General features: G+C 39.0%; 1 protein-coding gene across 2 annotated transcripts in view; it reads left to right on the top strand.

Moving 5' to 3' along the window:
• The window catches only part of PCED1B (PC-esterase domain containing 1B), a 149,375-nt gene that overhangs the window by 107,724 nt on the left and 20,237 nt on the right, over positions 1-21,414 (top strand). Inside the window, exon 1 of one of the 2 annotated variants that reach the window (XM_067696303.1) lies at positions 16,564-16,704. The exons of the other annotated variant lie outside the window; for it this stretch is intronic. The gene's annotated coding sequence lies outside the window, so the exon portion shown is untranslated. Of the gene's footprint in view, positions 1-16,563; positions 16,705-21,414 lie in introns of those variants that run through there. 2 annotated transcript variants of the gene reach the window in all.

The raw sequence follows: 21,414 nt of genomic DNA on the forward strand, positions 1-21,414 counted from the left end.
TGAGAAGACAGAAAAACACACAGCAGATGAAGGAGCAAGATAAAAACCTACCAGACCTAACAAATGAAGAGGAAATAGGCAGTCTACCTGAAAAATAATTCAGAATAATGATAGTAAAGATGATCCAAACTCTTGGAAATAGAATAGAGACAATGCAAGAAACATTTAGCAAGGACCTAGAAGAACTAAAGATGAAACAAGCAATGATGAACAACACAATAAATGAAATTAAAAATACTCTAGAAGGAATCAATAGCAGAATCACTGAGGCAGAAGAACGGATAAGTGACCTGGAAGATAAATAGTGGAAATAACTACTGCAGAGCAGAATAAAGAGACAAGAATGAAAATAATTGAGGACAGTCTCAGAGACCTCTGGGACAACATTAAACCCAACAACATTCGAAATATAGGGGTTCCAGAAGAAGAAGAGAAAAAGAAAGGGACTGAGAAAATATTTGAAGAGATTACAGTTGAAAACTTCCCTAATATGGGAAAGGAAATAGTTAATCAAGTCCAGGAAGCACAGAGAGTCCCATACAGGATAAATCCAAGGAGAAACATGCAAAGACACATATTAATCAAACTGTCAAAAATTAAATACAAAGAAAACATATTAAAAGCAGCAAGGGAAAAACAACAAAAAACACACAAGGGACTCCCCATAAGGTTAACAGCTGTACTTTCAGCAGGAACTCTGCAAGCCAGAAGGGACTAGCAGGACATGTTTAAAGTGATGAAGGAGAAAAACCTGCAAACAACATTACTGTACCCAGCAAGGATCTCATTCAGATTTGATGGAGAAATTAAAACCTTTACAGACAAGCAAAAGCTGAAAGAGTTCAGCACCACCAAACCTGCTGTACAAAAAATGCTAAAGGATCTTCTCTAGGCAAGAAACACAAGAGAAGGAAAAGACCTATAATAACAAACCCAAAACAATTAAGAAAATGGGAATAGGAACATACATATCGATAATTACCTTAAATGTAAATGGATTAAATGCTCCCACCAAAAGACACAGACTGGCTGAATGGATACAAAAACAAGACCCATATATATGCTGTCTACAAGAGACCCACTTCAGACCTACAGACACATACAGACTGAAAGTGAGGGGATAGAAAAAGATATTCCATGCAAATGGAAATCAAAAGAAAGCTGGAGTAGCAATTCTCATATCAGACAAAATAGACTTTAAACTAAAGACTATTAGAAGAGACAAAGAAGGACACTACATAATGATCAAGGGATCAATCCAAGAAGAAGATATAACAATTGTAAATATTTATGCACCCAACATAGGAGCACCTCAATGCATAAGGCAAGTACTAACAGCCATAAAAGGGGAAATTGACAGTAACACAGTCATAGCAGGGGACTTTAACACCCACTTTCACCAATGGACAGATCACCCAAAATGAAAATAAATAAGAAAACACAAGCTTTAGATGATACATTAAACAAGATGGACTTAATTGATTTTTATAGGACATTCCATCCAAAAACAACAGAATACACATTTTTCTCAAGTGATCATGGAACATTCTCCAGGATAGATCCTACCTTGGGTCACAAATCAAGCCTCGGTAAATTTAAGAAAATTGAAATTGTATTAAGTATCTTTTCCGACCACAATGCTATGAGACTAGGTATCAATTACAGGAAAAGATCTGTAAAAAATACAAACACATGGAGGCTAAACAATACACTACTTAATAACGAAACGATCACTTTGAAGTGATCACTTTTGAAGAAATCGAAGAGGAAATCAAAAAATACCTAGAAACAAATGACAGTGGAGACGTGACGACCCAAAACCTATGGGATGCAGCAAAAGCAGTTCTAAGAGGGAAGTTTATAGCAATACAATCCTACCTTAAGAAACAGGAAACATCTTGAATAAACAACCTAACCTTGCACCTAAAGCAATTAGAGAAAGAAGAACAAAAAGAACCCCAAAGTTAGCAGAAGGAAAGAAATCATAAAGATCAGATCAGAAATAAATGAAAAAGAAATGAAGGAAACTATAGCAAAGATCAATAAAACTAAAAGCTGGTTCTTTGAGAAGATAAACAAAATTGATAAACCATGATCCAGACTCATCAAGAAAAAAAGGGAGAAGACTCAAATCAATAGAATTAGAAATGAAAAAGGAGAAGTAACAACCGACACTGCAGAAATACAAAAGATCATTAGAGATTACTACAAGCAACTCTATGCCAATAAAATGGACAACCTGGAAGAAACGGACAAATTCTTAGAAATGCACAACCTGCCAAGACTGAATCAGGAAGAAATAGAAAATATGAACAGACCAGTCAAAAGCACTGAAATTGAAACTGTGATTAAAAATCTTCCAACAAACAAAAGCCCAGGACCAGATGGCTTCACAGGCGAATTCTATCAAACATTTAGAGAAGAGCTAACACCTATCCTTCTCAAAATCTTCCAAAATATAGCAGAGGGAGGAGCACTCCCAAACTCATTCTACAAGGCCACCATCACCCTGATACCAAAACCAGACAAAGATGTCACAAAGAAAGAAAACTACAGGCCAATATCACTGATGAACATAGATGCAAAAATCCTCAACAAAATACTAGCAAACAGAATCCAACAGCACATTAAAAGGATCATACACCATGATCAAGTGGGGTTTATTCCGGGAATGCAAGGATTCTTCAATATACGCAAATCAATCAATGTGATACACCATATTAACAAATTGAAGGAAAAAAAACCATATGGTCATCTCAATAGATGCAGAGAAAGCTTTCAACAAAATTCAACACCTATTTATGATAAAAACCCTGCAGAAAGTAGGCATAGAGGGAACTTTCCTCAACATAATAAAGGCCATATACGACAAACCCACAGCCAACATTGTCCTCAATGGTGAAAAACTGAAACCATTTCCAGTAAGAGCAGAAAGACGACAAGGTTGCCCACTCTCACCACTCTTATTCAACATAGTTTTGGAAGTTTTAGCCACAGCAATCAGAGAAGAAAAGGAAATAAAAGGAATCCAAATCGGAAAAGAAGAAGTAAAGCTGTCACTGTTTGCAGATGACATGATACTATACATAGAGAATCCTAAAGATGCTACCAGAAAACTACTAGAGCTAATCAATGAATCTGGTAAAGTAGCAGGATACAAAATTAATGCACAGAAATCTCTGGCATTCCTATACACTAATGATGAAAACTCTGAAAGTGAAATCAAGAAAACACTCCTATTTACCATTGCAACAAAAAGAATAAAATATCTAGGAATAAACCTACCTAAGGAGACAAAAGACCTGTATGCAGAAAATTATAAGACACTGATGAAAGAAATTAAAGATGATACAAATAGATGGAGAGATATACCATATTCTTGGATTGGAAGAATCAATATTGTGAAAATGACTCTACTACCCAAAGCAATCTACAGATTCAATGCAATCCCTATCAAACTACCACTGGCATTTTTCACAGAACTAGAACAAAAAATTTCACAATTTGTATGGAAACACAAAAGACCCTGAATAGCCAAAGCAATCTTGAGAATGAAAAACGGAGCTGGAGGAATCAGGCTCCCTGACTTCAGACTATACTACAAAGCTACAGTAATCAAGACAGTATGGTATTGGCACAAAAACAGAAATATAGATCAATGGAAGAGGCTAGAAAGCCCAGAGATAAACCCACGCACATATGGTCACCTTATCTTTGATAAAGGAGGCAGGAATGTACAGTGGAGAAAGGACAGCCTCTTCAATAAGTGGTGCTGGGAAAACTGGACAGGTACATGTAAAAGTATGAGATTAGATCACTCCCTAACACCATACACAAAAATAAGCTCAAAATGGATTAAAGACCTAAATGTAAGGCCAGAAACTATCAAAATCTTAGACAAAAATACAGGCAGAACACTCTATGACATAAATCACAGCAAGATCCTTTTTGACCCACCTCCTAGAGAAATGGAAATAAAAACAAAAATAAACAAATGGGACCTAGAAACTGCAAAGCTTTTGCACAGCAAAGGAAACCATAAACAAGACCAAAAGACAACCCTCAGAATGGGAGAAAATATTTGCAAATGAAACAACTGACAAGGGATTAGTCTCCAAAATTTACAAGCAGCTCATGCAGCTCAATATCCAAAAAACAAACAACCCAATCCAAAAATGGGCAGAAGACCTAAATAGACATTTCTCCAAAGAATATATACAGATTGCCAACAAACACATGAAAGAATGCTCAACATCATTCATCATTAGAGAAATGCAAATCAAAACTACAATGAGATATTATCTCACACTAGTCAGAATGGCCATCATAAAAAAATCTACAAACAATAAATGCTGGAGAGGGTGTGGAGAAAAGGGAACACTCTTGCACTGCTGGTGGGAATGTGAATTGGTACAGCCACTATGGAGAACAGTATGGAGGTTCCTTAAAAAACTACAAATAGAACTACCGTATGACCCAGCAATCCCACTACTGGGCATATACCCTGAGAAAACCATGATTCAAAAAGAGTCATGTACCAAAATATTCATTGCAGCTCTATTTACAATAGCCCAGAGATGGAAACAACTTAAGTGTCCATCATTGGATGAATGGATAAAGATGTGGCACATATATACAATGGAATATTACTCAGCCATAAAAAAGAAACGAAATTGAGCTATTTATAATGAGGTGGATGATCTAGAGTCTGTCATACAGAGTGAAGTAAGTCAGAAAGAGAAAGACAAATACCATATGCTAATACACATATATGGAATTTAAGAAAAAAAAATGTCATGAAGAACCTAGGGGTAAGACAGGAATAAAGACACAGACCTGCTAGAGAATGGACCTGAGGATATGGGGAAGGGGAAGGGTAAGCTGTGACAAAGTGAGAGAGTGGCATGGACATATATACACCACAAAACATAAAATAGATAGCTAGTGGGAAGCAGCTGCATAGCACAGGGAGATCAGCTCAGTGCTTTGTGACCACCTAGAGGGGTGGGATAGGGTGGGTGGGAGGGAGGGAGACGCAAGAGGGAAGAGATATGGGAACATATGTATATGTATAACTGATTCACTTTGTTATACAGCAGAAACTAACACACCATTGTAAAACAATTATACTTCAATAAAGATGTAAAAAAAAAAGTAGCCAACGTTGATGGAGTACTTGCTATGTACCAGGCACTGTACTGGGCATTTTTCAGGGATTATTTCACTTAACCCTCACAATCACTCCTTGGGATGATTACTATTATTATCCCTAACTGAGGAAACAGAGGCTCTCGGAGATTAATTTGTCCAAGTTCACAGGGGAGATGCATTTTAGTGGAAACGTACTCATTCAAGCCTGGCTCAAATACCCATTCCCCTCTCCCCACATATGCAAGCAGAACACCTGATTCTGGGCTCCTCGAACACTTTAGGGAGGCTGATATCTTTGTGCTTATCACTTGCCCCTTTGTAGTGTGTTGTTTGTTTTTGCACATCTCTCGCAGCATACTGGACTTTGAATTCAGGGTTTGGCAATTAATAGACTATCAGTATATGTGTCAAGTTAGTGGTATGAACTCTCATTTAGCTCTCACAACAACTTTGTAGGTAGAATTTTTCTTGTTTTTACAGATAAAGGCTGAGAGAGGTTAAGTAATTGGCTCAAGTTCACACAGAGCATAGAAACTGGAGTCAGGTTTTGACTCCAGCCATCAGACTGTGCCTTCTCTGTGCTGGCATCCCGGTACACTCAGTTGTCCGAGCCAATCCAGAAACCAGTGTTAAGTTAACTCAACAAGGAGACCATTAAGACGGGTGGCACCGGGCTTCCCTAGTGGCGCAGTGGTTAAGAATCCGCCTGCCAACGCAGGCGACACGGTTCGAGCCCCGGTCTGGGGAGATCCCACATGCCGCAGAGCAGCTAAGCCCGTGAGCCACAACTACTGAGCCTGCGTGCCACAACTACTGAAGCCCACGCGCCTAGAGCCCGTGCTCCACAACAAGAGAAGCCACTGCAATGAGAAGCCCGTGCACCGTGGCAAAGAGTAGCCCCTGCTCACCACAACTAGAGAATGCCCGTGCACAACAAAGAAGACCCAACCCAGCCAAAAATAATAAATAAATAAATTTATTTTTAAAAAAAGACAGGTGGCATTAATGCCGTGGCAGCCTACGTGAGCAAACCCAAATCGAAATGCAAACCTAAGGACAACCAGTCACAAACAGCCAACGAGGCTTTAAGCTATAGCCAACCCATAATTCCTTGCTTTGCTTCCACCTTCTTTCTATAAAGTCCCTCCCAGAGTTCCTGTTGGTGGAGGGCTCCTAACAACTTCTGATCTGGCGCTGCTCCATTCCAATTGATTTTTGCTCAAAGAAACTAAAAAGTTTTAATATGCCTCAGTTTATCTTCTAGCACCAAGGAAGCATTCTGTACAATACTTCTCGGCTCGTGATTCTCTCCCATCCCCCACTCCCCTCCAGTCACTGTTCAGTCTATCACCTTGTCCCCGTCCCCTCCATCACCACCACCTTCACTCACCTGGATTACTGCAATGGTTAGTGTAAAAGATTTGGAATTTTGGCTGACCTCCAAAACAAAAAGATTAAAAATTATCGGTGACTTTCGTAAATTGCAAGCATTTCTTATTATCTCCCTTAGAGACAAAGGCATACTTCCACACCCTCAGCCCTGTGTAGCTTAAATCATGGTTCACTGGGAAGTTAGAATTGTGTTTACACCTTGTGACATAAACTTTGGTATGAGGATCAACACACTTCTCCAATCCTATAAATCATATGAAGCAACTGGATAGTTTCCAAGGTTCTAACCTCGTTTGCTGATTGCATTTATGAGTTTATTTCAGAGTCTGCCATTTGGGACCCAACTGTGATAATTGCACTTGTTTTCCTGAGTTGTTGTTGTTGTTGTTGTTTTCAGTACACGCGCTTCTCACTGCTGTGGCCTCTCCCGTTGCGGAGCACAGGCTCCGGACGCACAGGCTCAGCGGCCATGGCTCACGGGACCAGCCGCTCCGCGGCATGTGGGATCCTCCCGGACCGGGGCACAAACCCGTGTCCCCTGCACCGGCAGGCGAACTCTCAACCACTGCACCACCAGAGAAGCCCCTGAGTTGTTTTTAACCCATTTCATTTGCTCTTTCTCTCTGGGGCTGGGGCCTTGCCTTGCTCTTACCTTCACTAAGCTGCATTTCTGGTTTCCTGCCTTCCTACCTTGGCATTGAATATCATATACTCCTGCTATGCTATTGCTATGCCCTGTCACCTGTAGGGACACTTGGTCATGTTGTGTTAAGACCTCCCTGCAGTACTGGCTGCCCGCCCTTTGCTGCCAGCATCCTTCAGAAAACTTCCTCTCATGCCCCTGAAACAGATCTGTCTCCCAACTGCCTGCCTCGTCTCGGGGTGGCCCTCTTTACAAGCACCGGAACTAGTTTAGACCCATAAATGTCCCTTTGATATCTACTTATTGCGAACACAAGAGAAACTTCTTCAGAGCAAAGGAAGTCAGTCATTTTTGGCAGTCGGCTCAGACTGTTTCAACAATAAAGCTTCTCCGAATATTAAGGTCTCCTGCTCTTCTGGGAACAAAGTACTCTAGCTAATATTGTCAGATGACCTGCCAAAAAGAAAGGTCACTCTGGTAGGAGTTCCACATGCTATTTAAAGATCGGATGTCCCTTGGATGGGAAAGCCGCGCTATATGGCCAGGGTTTTAATGAAGCAGAGAAAGGTACAAGGTGGCAAAATTTGATAGTAAACGAAATTGTTCTCTTGAAAAATAACACTGTCCATTTATTCTGTTTTGTAATTCCATTTAAAGTTATTGTCTTCATTGGAGTATTGTGAATTATTTGTTAGCATTATGTATTTAACTTGTTAAGTGAAGACGTGTTCTTGAATGAGAGGAAAACGAGCTTGTTTTAATCTTTTTTTAATAGTCTTAGGAATATTTCTAAAAGTTGGAGCTATGTCTTGAGGGAGGAAATGGAGATCATGAGAGAATGAAACAATCTCTCTCCATATTTATTATGTTTACCCTCAACTCCATCTAATAATTGATGCTTGCAAGGCTATTCCTTTTTTGCTCTACCAATCCTTCTTCTTCCTTTGATTGCTCTACATTCATTTAGAAATAGCGACTCCCCGAAACTAGAGTTGTCTGTTCGACTTTCTGCATTTTCCACTTCCTCACCTTTCGTTCACTAGTTTTGTGTAGTTAAACATTCATTTTTCACTTTATTATGTCCATGCAAATAACATTCACAACTTAATGTTGTGTGCACTGTAATCATGAGGTTTCTCTTTACCATTTGCTTTTTCCCTATAGTTAATAATTGCCTTTTCTTAAAAATGGCTTAGTTTTCCTTGTCTCATAATTTCTCCCACATCTTCGAATATTCTATCAGTCCACTTTTCCATAAGATCAAAGTACATAATGCGTCAATTCCAATTCCAAAATAAATGAATGCTTTTAAATTTGCAAGGGCTATGACATATAGCTCTATGTTATAAAATTTGAAAATCTTGACACTTTAAAAGTAGAGTGTTTATGAGTGTCCTTTTTAAAAAATATGTAGACCATTAAAAATATTGATAAATCATATCATCTTCAAGTGGCAGCACTTCTCTGGGAGGCAGTAAAGCTTAGGGACTGAGTGTCTGGTATTAGAGTACCTAGCTTCAAATCCTGGCTCTGTGCTCACCTGCAACGAGAGACTCACCGTCTTGTGCCTCAGTTTCCTCATCCTTAAGATGGAGATAATAATACCTACCACAAGGGTTCTTGAAGGTTTAACCTAGATAATATACAGTTATCTATATACTGTAGATAACTATGTTATATATATTATATATAATTATATATCTATACTCTATAAAGTATATAAAGTATTATATACTTTATATAATGCCCGATGCACAGTAAACACTTAGTGAATGTTAGGTATTATTTAGCATGATAGCAAAGGAAGAAGCAATATTTAAAATACTGAAAGACTTTATCTAAAGCTTATGTATGAAAAATATGAACACAAAATTAAGAGGAAAGGAATAAGTTGGAATAGAAACATTTGCAGCATGTGTGACAGAGTAAAAGGTAAACACTTCATCTATCATAAGCCTTAGATAAAATCGAAAAACAGGCAAAGTACATAAATTCTGTGGTTTATAAAAGAAATAAAACTGGGGACTCTATGGGCACTTCCCAGTGATCCAGTGGTGAAGACTCTGTGCTTCCGCTGCAGGGGACATGGGTTCAATCCCTGGTCTGGACTCTAAGATCCCTCATGCTTTATGGTGCAGAAAAAAAAAAAAAAGGCTATATGAAAACATATCTGCTTTCACTTATAATAAAAATTGCACATTAAAATATAATGTATACAAAAAAGAGAAGATAAATTGCTAATATCAGAAATGAAAGAAGGGTTATTACTACTGATCCCACAGATATTAAAAGAATAATAAAGGAGTGTTATCAACAACTCTGTGCCCACAGATATGATAACTTGGATGAAATGGACCATTTCTTTGAAAGACACAATCTACAAAAACTCATACCTAGGAGAAACAGAAAAGCCTGAAAAGCCTATATCTATTATGGAAATTGAATTAGTAATTAATAATATTCCAAAACAGAAAGTACCAGATAGATTCACTGGTGAATTCTACCATACGTTTAAGGAAGGAATGATACCAATTCTCTACAATCTCTTCCAGAAATAGAAGCTGAGGGAATAATTCCTAACTCATTCTATGAGTCCAGCATTACCCTAACAGCAAAACCAAACAAAAACATTAAAGAAAGGAAAACAAGCCAATGTCTCTCATAAACATGGATGTGAAAATCCTCAACAAAATATTAGCAAATCAGGGCTTCCCTGGTGGCTCAGTGGTTGAGAATCCGCCTGCCAATGCAGGGGATGTGGGTTCGTGCCCTGGTCCGGGAAGATCCCACATGCCGCAGAGCAGCTGCGCCTGTGAGCCATGGCCGCTGAGCCTGCGCGTCCGGAGCCTGTGCTCCGCAGCGGGAGAGGCCATAGCAGTGAGAGGCCCGTGTACTGCAAAAAAAAAAAAAAAAAAAAAAAAAAAATTAGCAAATCAAGTCCAACAATGTATAAAAAGAATTATACACCATGATGAAGTAGGATTTATTCCAGGTACATGAGACTGATTCAACGTTTGAGAATCAATTAATGTAATTCATCACATCAACAGGCTAAAGGTGATCATATGATTATATCCATAAATGTAGAAAAAGCATTTGAAAAATCCAATACCCATTCATAATTCAAACAAACAAAAGAAACCTTAGCAGAGTAGGAACAGAGGGTAACTTCCTCAACCTGATAAAGAATGCCTACAAAATACCTACATCTAACTTCATACTTAATAGAAACTAGATGCTTTCTGCCTAAGATTAGGAACAAAGCAATGATGCCCCCTCTCACCTCTCCTTTCCAGCACTGCACTGGAAGTCCTAACTATTGAAATAAGATTAAAAGAAGAAGTAAAATGTATACAGTCTGGGAAGAAAGAAATAAGACTGCCTTTGCTCACAAATAACATGACTGTTTGTGTAGAAAATCCCAAAGCAAGAACAAAAAATCTCCTGAAACTGATACATGATTGTAGACAGGTTGTAAGATACAGATGAATGATACCAAAGTAATTGCTTTCTTATATACCAGCAACGAACAATTGGAATTTGAAATTTAAAACACAACACCATCTACATTAACGCCATTTACAAAGGAAAGAAAAAGAAATACTTAAGGAAAAATAGATATAAGATCTAGCTGATGAAAATTACAAAATTCCGATGAAAGAAACAAAAGAAGATCTAAATCAATAGAGATGTATTCCATGGATAACAAGAGTCAATATTGTCAAGGTATCAGTTCTTTCCAATTGGATCTATAGATTTAACTCAATTCTAATAAAAATACCAGCAAGTTATTTTGTGGCTATTGACAAATTGATTCTAAAGATAACATGGAGGGCCTTCCCTGGTGGCACAGTGGTTAAGAATCCACCTGCCAATGCAGGGGACATGGGTTCGATCCCTGGTCTGGGAAGATCCCACATGCCACGGAGCAACTAAGCCGGTGCATAACAAATACTGAGCCTGCTCTCTAGAGCCTGCGAGCCATGACTACTGAGCCCATGCACCACAACCACTGAAGCCCGTGCACCTAGACCCTGTGCTCCATAACAAGAGAAGCCACCGCAGTGAGAAGCCCACGCCCCGCAACAAAGAGTAGCCCTCGCTCACCAAAACTAGAGGAAGCCCACACGCAGCCACAAAGACCCAACGCAGCCAAAAATAATTAAAATAAATTTTTTAAAAAAGAAATTTTTATGGAGAAGCAAAAGACCCAGAATAGCCAACACAATATTGAAGAAGAAGAACAAATTTGGAGAACTGCCACTATCTGACTTTAATTCTTACTCTAAAGGTACAGTGATGTGGAATTAGCAAAAGAATAGACAAATATATCAATGGCACAAAATAAATAGCTCAGAAATAGACCTACACAAATCTAATCAACTCATCTTTGACAAAGGAGCAAAGGCAATTCAGTGGAGAAAGGATAATCTTTTCAACAAATGGCACTGGAAAAACTGGACATCCACAGGCAAAAAGAAAAGGAAAGAAGGAATTGACACAGACCTTACATCTTTCACAAAAATTAACTCAAAATGGATCACAGACCTAAATGTAAAATGCAAAACTAAAATTCTAAGAAAATATAGAAGGAGAAAGTCTAGGTGATCTTGTGTTTGGCAATGAGTTTTTAGATTCAACATCAAAAGTGCAATCCATGAAAGAAAAATTAAGTGGAACTTCATTAAAATTAAAAACTTCTGCTCTACAAAAGACACTGTTAAATGAATGAAAGGACAAGCCATAGACTAGGAGAAAATATTTACAAAACACGTATCTGATTAAGAACTTATATCTAAAATGTAGAAAGAATTCTCAAAACTCAACAATAAGAAAACAAACAACCTAACTTTAAAAATGGGCAAAAGATCTAACACCTTAATAGATGGCAAGTAAGTATATGAAAAGATGCTCAACACCATATGCCATTAGGGAATGACAAACTAAAACAAAAAATGAGACACCTATTAGAACGGCCAAAATCCAAAACAATGACAATACCAAGTGCTGAACAGGATGTGGGGCTACAGGAACTTTCATTCGTTGCTGGTGGGAATGCAACATGGTCCAGCCATTTCAGAAGACAGTTTCTTACAAAGCTAAACTTAGACTTATTGTACAATCCATTAATTGTGCTTCTTGGTATTTACCCAAATGAGTTGAAAATTATGGCCACAGGAAACCCTGCATTTCAATGTTTATAACAGTTCTATCACACTTTCCTGAACTTGGAAACAACCAAGATGTCCTTTAGTAGGTGAATGGATAAACAAACTGTGGTACATTTATGAAATGGAATAGTATTCAGTGATAAAATAAAATGAGTTATCAAGCCATGAAATGACATGGATGAACCTTAAATGCATTTGCTAAATGGAAGAAGCCAACTAGAAAAGACTATATACTGAATGATTACAGCTATATGGCATTCTGGAAAAGGCAAATTATAGAAATAATAAAAACAGTAGCGGTTGCTAAGGCTTCTGGGGGAGGGGAAGATGAGTAAGTACAGTACAGAGAATTTATAGGACAGTGAAACTATTCTGTATGATACTGTAATGGTGGATACATTATATGGTGAAGCATGATAATACATGACACTATGAAACATAATGGATACAAATAAACACTTGTCTAAACTCATAGAATATACAACACAGAGTGAACCTTAATGTAAAGTAAGGACTTTAGTTAAAATAATATATCAATATTGGTTCATCAGTTATAACAAATGTACCACACTAATGCAAAATTTAATAATAGGGGAATCTTTGGGGGTGGGAGGAACGTGTATGAGAACTCCATACTTAATAGTCTATTCATATATATTTTATATATCATTTTATATAATGATACAACATGTTTCACCCATGACATTTCAAAACTGTTTTTGTATTGCAATATCCACTGTTAGTGAGGATGAAATCTATTTTCCACTCAAGGCCTGAGTTGTCCATTTTTAAAATTACATATGTATTTATACATATAGTGTAGGTGTGTGTGTATACCTTTTTTAAAACCTGTTTTTTTTCTCAGTGTTCTCTACAAAAACAAAAATTCATATTTGCTCCTATCCTTATAGAACCTAGAGCAGTACCTAGTCCATAGTAGATTTCCAGTAAATATTTGCTAAATCAATGTTGAATGATATGTTGAATGTAGATAACTAACTATGAATGCACTAAAACGTGCTGTCATCTAGTTCATACGTACTTCTCCATCTTATTTCTAATGTTATAATGATAGGCATTGCCAAATGCCTTGCTGATATCTGGATACAGTGTGACTATAGCTTTCCCCTGTTGTGTCAGACTACTAACTCTAATCCATCTCAATTTGGCTTATTAGAGATTATGTGGAAAAAATAATCAGGACAGTTAAACAGTAAAGGGCCCATGAGATGTGGATTAAAAGGCACAGTTGCTCATTTAAATTCTATTTCCCCAGTGTTCTTAAAAACAAAGTAGAGATTTGTTTGAAGTTATTTGGAAGGCTTTTTGAAGTCCTAGACAGTATGGTTATTCATACTGCCCAAACAGTATTTTATTACCATTATTATTCCTTAACAAAAAAAGCAGATATTTTTAAGTTCATCTTTGAGTAAAACTGAGCCTCTAACTGAGCTGTGCCCAACTGTGAAGAAATATTAAAATCCATTTAGATCAACTGCACTATCAGCATATTGGTGTTACAAATATCCGATTATCTATATTTGTTTTAAGCACCAACCACAGATAAAATAAAAACAATGTCTAGAAGATTCTTATGTGGCAGTCAGGCTTTGAGAACTTGACTTCAATGAACTACAGAGACAAAGAAATGAGAATTCATTAAGAACTCTGTACTTCACAGAAGGGTTAAAATTTGCCATGACAGGGAGTTGCTACCCAATAGCACCATCTCACCTTCCATTCTTGGGTTGGTTATACTCTGAGAACTGGTGCCAAAATTTGCCTATCAAGAAATTATGCTGCACTGCAGAAGTACATGAGTTTTCAGGCTATGCCAGCCTGGATGTTGCCTGGGAAACTGTCACTGGTTTGTACTACAACTAGAGGGGAAATTGTTCCCAAGGCAAGAATGTTTTCAGAATTCTGTCTCTCTCTGGCTCTTCTGTAGCTCCTGCAATCCTCACTGCTTCCCTCTCTTCTAGCCACTGCTCCCATTTGATAGGATTCTATGTGGTTCCCCATTCCCAGATGTTTGCTCTAACTTGACTCCCTCGCTGTCTAGATAGAAGTAAAAAAAACTGGATACTGGAGCCAGATTCTCTAATGAAGCAATCTGCTAGAGCAGAGTGGCTCCTGCCCACTTAAATGGTACATGTGTTCTCCAGTTTGCCACAATCCCCACTACTCCCTAATATCTCCGACACTGAGGCTGAGTATTAAGTTTTTGTTTACCACTATACTTTCACTTCTGTTTTATCCTTATGGTAGAGAGGTATTTCTCTGTTCCCATATATAATATTTATCAGAAGTGGCAAAACACGAGATATGAGAGGTTTAAGAATTTAAAAAAAAAAAAAAAGTATAGTATAGTCATCCCTTGGTATGCACAGGCAATTGGTTCCAGGACCCCCAGAAGATACCAAGGCCCATGGATGCTCAAGTCCCTCATATAAAATGGCATATATTTGCATATAACCTATGCACATCCTCTTGTATACTCTAAATAGGCTAGGTTATTTACAATACCTAATACAATGCAAATGCAATGTAAAGAGTTGCCAACACGTGGCAAGTTCAAGTTTTACTTTTTGGGACTTTCAGGAATTTTTTTTTTTTTTTTAATATTTTCAATTCCCAGTTGGCTGAATCCACAGATGCAGACGGAACCTATGGAAACGGAGGGCCAGCTCTACAAGTCTTAGAGTTAACAAAGACTATTCCTACATGTTTAATATGCAAAATGATTGTTCATACAATGAACAGACCCTGTTCCTGTACCCTCTTCCATCTCATGTCTAATACCTACAGCCACGGGAGCTTGCAACTCCTGGTCTTGTTCTCAGGCATCTGGGTGTTCCTGGAGTGTCTCTTAGGTTCTGGATTAATCCCAGTGCTTGCTAGTTTCCTTAATCCCCCACTGCCTACAGACCAGGACAGGCAGGTCAGACATCTAAAAGTAAAGGTTCTGGTGCCTCTAATTCTCCTCCTCATTTACATGCCTCATTGTCCAAAAATACGCTGATTTCCACAGTTGAGCCATCGTATTTCCTCCTAGTTTAGCATTAATGCTATATATTCAGTGGTTCTTAGTGTAGAAGAATCTGAATACCCTAGTTCAGTTACTTCCCTGATCATTTCGTCTCCTTATAATTGAGGTTATGTGTAGATTGTTATAACCAGCAATTCATTGAGTCCATAGTTTTTTTTATAAAAATGAAGGAAAGGGAGGGAGGGGAGGAGGGAGCAGAGACAGGAAGAGGAACACAAACAGGGCTCAGTAAATGTGAACCATAGTATGATCAATAGTTGGCCTCAGGACTGGTATGTTTTACTCTGAGTCCTCTCTCCTTGGTAATTCCTTCAGCCTACTGGAGACAAGGCAAAACTGTATTTCCATTGTCTGCACTCTCTCTTTATATTAATTAATTATTTAAAAAATCCTAGGTTTTTAAAGGACCTGTTATGTTGGAAAGGAAAGTGAAGAAAGAGATCTGCATGTAATCATCCGCCTTCCACTCTGCACCCCCAAATCTCAGCACACCTCTGGGGAATAGACTGCTTAGCCAGTGTCCCCCTCCATACATAGATGGCTGTCTGAATGGACAGGGACTTTGATAGACTCGTCCAGGAGAACTGCAGCCAGCTTCATTGGCATCCAGATAAAATGTCTCACTGCTCAGACTGGCAGGGGCATTGAATGGGGTGTCAGCAAAGCCGACAGATCTTTTCTCCAAAAGCTCATTAGGAGAAGGTGTAGCCCAAGGTGACCCTGGCGGTCTCCGGCTGAGGACCTTCAGGGAAAAAAATTCTTTTCAGGTCCTAAGAGGCATCCCGTGGTACAGCCACCAAGAAAAGGGACTTTAGCCCCAAAGTGACAGACTGAGGACTAAATTAGATTAAATCTTTGTCCCCACATGTAAAAGAAATGATTAGGAAATCTCAGTGTTGGCTTGAAAAAGTGTGTGGGATTGGTTGAGATGAAGTGGGGAGAGCCAGCCAGCAGCTGGGCTCATCTGGGAGCACAGATAAGAGTTGAGACTCTGTAATTAGCTCCAGGAAAGAGGAAGCCCTGAGCCATCTCCCCGAGCAGGCTGAGGCCACAGGGCCATGCCCTCCAGCTGGCGGAGGCTTCTGCTCACACCCAAGCCCTCCGACGGAAGTACCGTCTCTCTCCTGATAGGACGAGAGTGACCCAGCCGATCGGCAGGTGGCCAAGAGGAACTCCCAACGGCCTTCTTCTCCTCTGAGCACAGGTGACAGTGTGGCATGCCCCCGACCTCTCTTCCTTCCTCCTGGACTAAGCCCTGATGGGTCAGGACAATAAGGAGATCGTCCTTGCATGACCCTGTGACTATGCATCCCTCATCAGCAGACTTCGGCCACAAGGTAAAGGACTTACTTCAGGCTGGTGAGCTGGGTCCTGGCCCCTGGCCATCAACGATACATCCCTGTTCTTAAGATATCCACTGAGAGAACTTATTCAGACAAAACATTTGGGGGCTTTTTCGATTTAGGACTTTCCCACTTAAAGAAATAAGAAGCTTCTCATCTAGTTTTGTTTGACAGCCTCAGCAGACGACAGGCAAAGTTTGCAGATTTTTCTTAGGCTACTTCCTCCTAAAATTTGTCTGTGGTTAATCACGCTCTGCAAGAGACAGTTTCTCCTTCAGCCTGGGGGCTAACATTCTGTGACTCCACCGTATGTCCAGGACTTCTGAGCCTGCCGTCACCAGACACAACCCCGAAACCCAAACAGTAACACTTTAGGTAATGGACTTGGGGAAGTCAGCTTAGTGCCAGGCTTTGTTCCCCAGAAGTCGTAAGTCAAAACAGTCTGCCTGACTTGGCCACAATATTTTAATTTCCATTTCCATCACCTTTCTTTTTTTTTTTAACTTTTTATTTTATATTGGAGTATAGTTGATTAACAATATTGTGATAGTTCTAGGTGTACAGCAAAGTGATTCAGTTATACGTATACATGCATCTATTCTTTTTCAAATTCTTTTCCCATTTAGGTTGTTACATAATATTGAGCAGAGTTCCCTGTGCTGTACAGAAGGTCCTTGTTGGTTATCCATCTTAAATATAGCAGCGTATACATGTCAATCCCAGACTCCCTAACTATCCCTTCCCCCAACCCTTCCCCCCCCATAACCATAAGTTTGTTAAGTCTGTGAGTCTGTTTCTGTTTTGTAAATAAGTTCATTTATATCATTTCTTTTTAGATTCTGAAAGTAAGCAATATCACATAATATTTCTCTTTCTCTCTCTGACTTCATTCAGTATGACAATCTCTAGGTCCATCCATCTTGCCGCAAATGGCATTATTTTGTTCTTTTTAATGGCTGAGTAGTATTCTATTGCATATATGTGCCACATCTTCTTTATCCATTCCTCTGTAGATGTACATTTAGGTTGCTTCCATGTCCTGGCTATTGTAAACAGTGCTGCAATGAACACTAGGGTGCATGTATCCTTTCAGACCTTGTTTTTCTCTGGATATATGCCCAGGAATGGGATTGCAGGATCATATGGTAGCTCTATTCTTAGTTTTTTAAGGAACCTCCATACTGTTCTCCATAGTGGTTGTATCAATTTACATTCCCACCAACAGTGCAAGAGGGTTCCCTTTTCTCCACACCCTCTCCAGCATTTATTGTTTGTGGATTTCCATCACCTTTCTTGATGTGACACCACTATAGGCCTGTAAGTGGTGAGGCGCCCAGTACTGAGGGTGGGCAGAGAGCAGGGACAGGGGGAGTTGGCTGGCTCTGGACCTTGCTACTTCCTAGCTGACTGGCCTGGGGCAAGCCCTGACCTAAGAAATCCCTTCCCTCATTTCATCTTCCTCCTGGAGACAGGAACACTAACCCGGCATGGCGGTTTAAAAGGTAACAACTAATGGACAGCTAATATCTGGATGGATATTAGACTCCCAATAAATGGTGGCAATAATTATTATTGTTGACTTTGTCAAAAGAGTTAAAACACTTAAAGTGCTCAGAATAGTATACTCGATAAGTGTTTGTTATTATGTATTCTTGTGATCTAAAGGAACCCAGATGCCTTGTCACTTTGGGATCTGCAGGCCTCACTGAGGTAATGCTATGTATTTGGCTAACATGCCTGATTAAGAAAAGGCAGAAGGTTTGATATTTTCAGAAAATTTTTGACACGATTTAGCAGGTTAAATTTAGCCTATGAAAGGGAAGTGAAATTGTATGATCTGCGTCTTAGGAAGAACAAAGACTGCAGGTCAGAGAATGGGGTGGAGGAAGAAAACCATATACATGGGAAGATAAATTAAGAAGCCACAGCAGGACTGCAGATCTGAGCTGAGGTCAAGACTGTAGGGAGAGAAGGGGACTTACCCAGCAGTGGTTCAGCAGGTAGAATCTACTCTACTCCAGGTGGAGGAAGGCAAGGGAGGAATCACAGATGACCTTGTAATTTCTGTCGTGTGGCAATTAAGTAAATGTTGGCTTCACTTACTGAGAAGAAGAACAAGCTTGCGGAATAGGCTCATTAGTTTAGAACTGGTTTTCAATTGGATCTTTGCACAGTTGCAGAGTTTATTCAACCAGCAACAAAGAGACATTTCTTTCTTCTTAGGAATTTTTGTCATGTATTTTAAAACTACTCCGTGATTTAACTAGCATGCATCTCCAAGAATAAATGCATATATGGAACATAAACACAAAGTTTTTTGTTCTGATACCAGTATATCAGGTGACTGATCAAGAATTATGCAACACTTAGAAATCATGACTAAGAAAACAGAATATCAACATATGATTCAAAGATTTACAGTCATAGGTTAATTAAACTGGTGAACACTAGATTCAGAGAAGTGGAAGTAATTTGTAGTTCTCCACCTTCATTTTTTTAAATGTATTTCAGAGATTTAACAACAAAATGTGTTAAGGAAAGGAATGTCCTAAAGGAGAAAGAAAGGAAGGCAATAAGAAATAGCCAGTAACATTATTTTTGTAAATAATAATTTGGAAAAATATTTAAAAGCCTACTATTGTACTGGTAGAATGGAATAGTGACACACATTTGATTTATAAAACAAATGATGCCATTTGGGGCAATCATTATCTTTATAAAGCAAATGTCCTTCTGAAGAGGGTCTGACAAGAAGCCACTTTTCACAATGCTATTTTCAATCATATTCATATCTTCAGTAAGATTTTTCAAATCCTTTTTCAGTGATAGAAGTGATGCCCTAACATAAGGCTGTAACTTCACTTCCAATATTGAATTACAATCATCTGCTTCTGTGTTTCTCCCTGACTGGGAACTTTTTTTTTTTTTTTTTTGCGGTACGCGGGCCTCTCACTGTTGCGGCCTCTCCCGTTGCGGAGCACAGGCTCCGGAAGCGCAGGCTCAGCGGCCATGGCTCACGGGCCTAGCCGCCCCGCGGCATGTGGGATCTTCCTGGACCGGGGCACGAACCCGTGTCCCCTGCATCGGCAGGCGGACTCTCAACCACTGCGCCACCAGGGAAGCCCTGTTTTTCCATTTTATATATAATAGTTGCATCTGCTAACCCCAAACTCCCAATCCATCCCTCCCCCTCCCTCCCTCCCCCCTGCAACCACAAGTCTGCTCTCTATGTCTGTGAATCTGTTTCTATTTAATAGATAAGTTCATTTGTGTCATATTTTAGATTCCACATATAAATGATATATGATATTTGTCTTTGTCTGACTTATTTCACTTAGTATGATAATCTCTAGGTCCATCCACGTTGCTGCAAATGGCATTATTTCATTCTTTTTTATGGCTGAGTAATATTCCATTGTACACATGTACGACATCTTCTTTATCCATTCATCTGTCGATGGACATTTAGGTTGTTTCCATGTCTTGGCTATTGTGAATAGTGCTACTATGAACATTCGGGTTCTTGTATCTTTTTGAATTATAGTTTTGTCCAGATATATGCCCAGGAGTGGGATTGCTGGATCATATGGTAGCTCTATTTTTAGTTTTTTAAGGAACCTCCATACTGTTTTCCGTAGTGGCTGCATCAGCTTACATTCCCAAAATACCCATATTTTTAAAAACTGACAGTGTTGTGAATAGCCCCCTCCAATATGACAAGTTGAAAAGTAAAAGACATTTTAAAGAGAAGATTTTCAAACACAGATCATGAATGTAAAAGGTAAAGGGAGATTCTTTGCCAGCTTTTCTTGGTGAGAGAAAAATGATGCTCCCAGCGTTTTGCAGGTCTAGGGTGGAACCTCTTTGCTTGCATAGTTTATGCCAACATGGATTTTGTATAGGATATTTGTTGTCACTAATAAATAACTAAGTCAACTGACCCTTAACATAAAACATCTCAAAAAGAGTGTCTTCGAGCACTGGCCTGGGGTTGGACAAAGCTGTGTTCTTACAGATATGGTGAGCAGGTGAATTTTAGAGAACTGGATGTTCGATGTTATTCAGCCTGAAAAAAGAAGGAAATCCTGTCACCTACAACAACATGGATGAACCTTGGGGACATTATATTAAGTGAAATGAGCCAGACACAAAAAGACAAATACTTGTGATTCCACTTCTGTGAGGTGTCTATAGCAGCCAAATTCACAGGAACAGAAAAGTAGAATGGTGGTTCCCAGGGGGTGTGGAGACCAGCAAAAGGAGAGTTATTGTTTAATGGATAGAGTTTTTCAGATTTGTAAGATGAAATGGTCTGTTTCACAACAGTGCGAATATACTTAACAGTGCTGAACTGCACGCTTGCAAATGGTTAAGATGGTAATAAGAGAGAGAGAGAGAGACTGGAATCAGAAAACTAAGCCAGTAGTCTGGAGTCTTCTAATAAAATGTAATATTATTTAGAGGTGAGGGACATTGCTAAATAATTCAGGGCCCTATTCTCCTAGGGTATTAAATTACTCTTTGTGAAAAAGGTTCACAAGCTTTTATTTTTCCTGATTTTCCTGAAATTCATGAACCGTGGCTCTGGGACTATGGGACCAAGATTTAGGAGGCCTGGTTCTTGGTTCAAGCTCAGTAGTTAGCCATTGAAAGTCTATTTTTATA

Source organism: Pseudorca crassidens, chromosome 11 (assembly GCF_039906515.1).
Source record: "Pseudorca crassidens isolate mPseCra1 chromosome 11, mPseCra1.hap1, whole genome shotgun sequence".
Lineage (NCBI taxonomy): Eukaryota > Metazoa > Chordata > Mammalia > Artiodactyla > Delphinidae > Pseudorca > Pseudorca crassidens.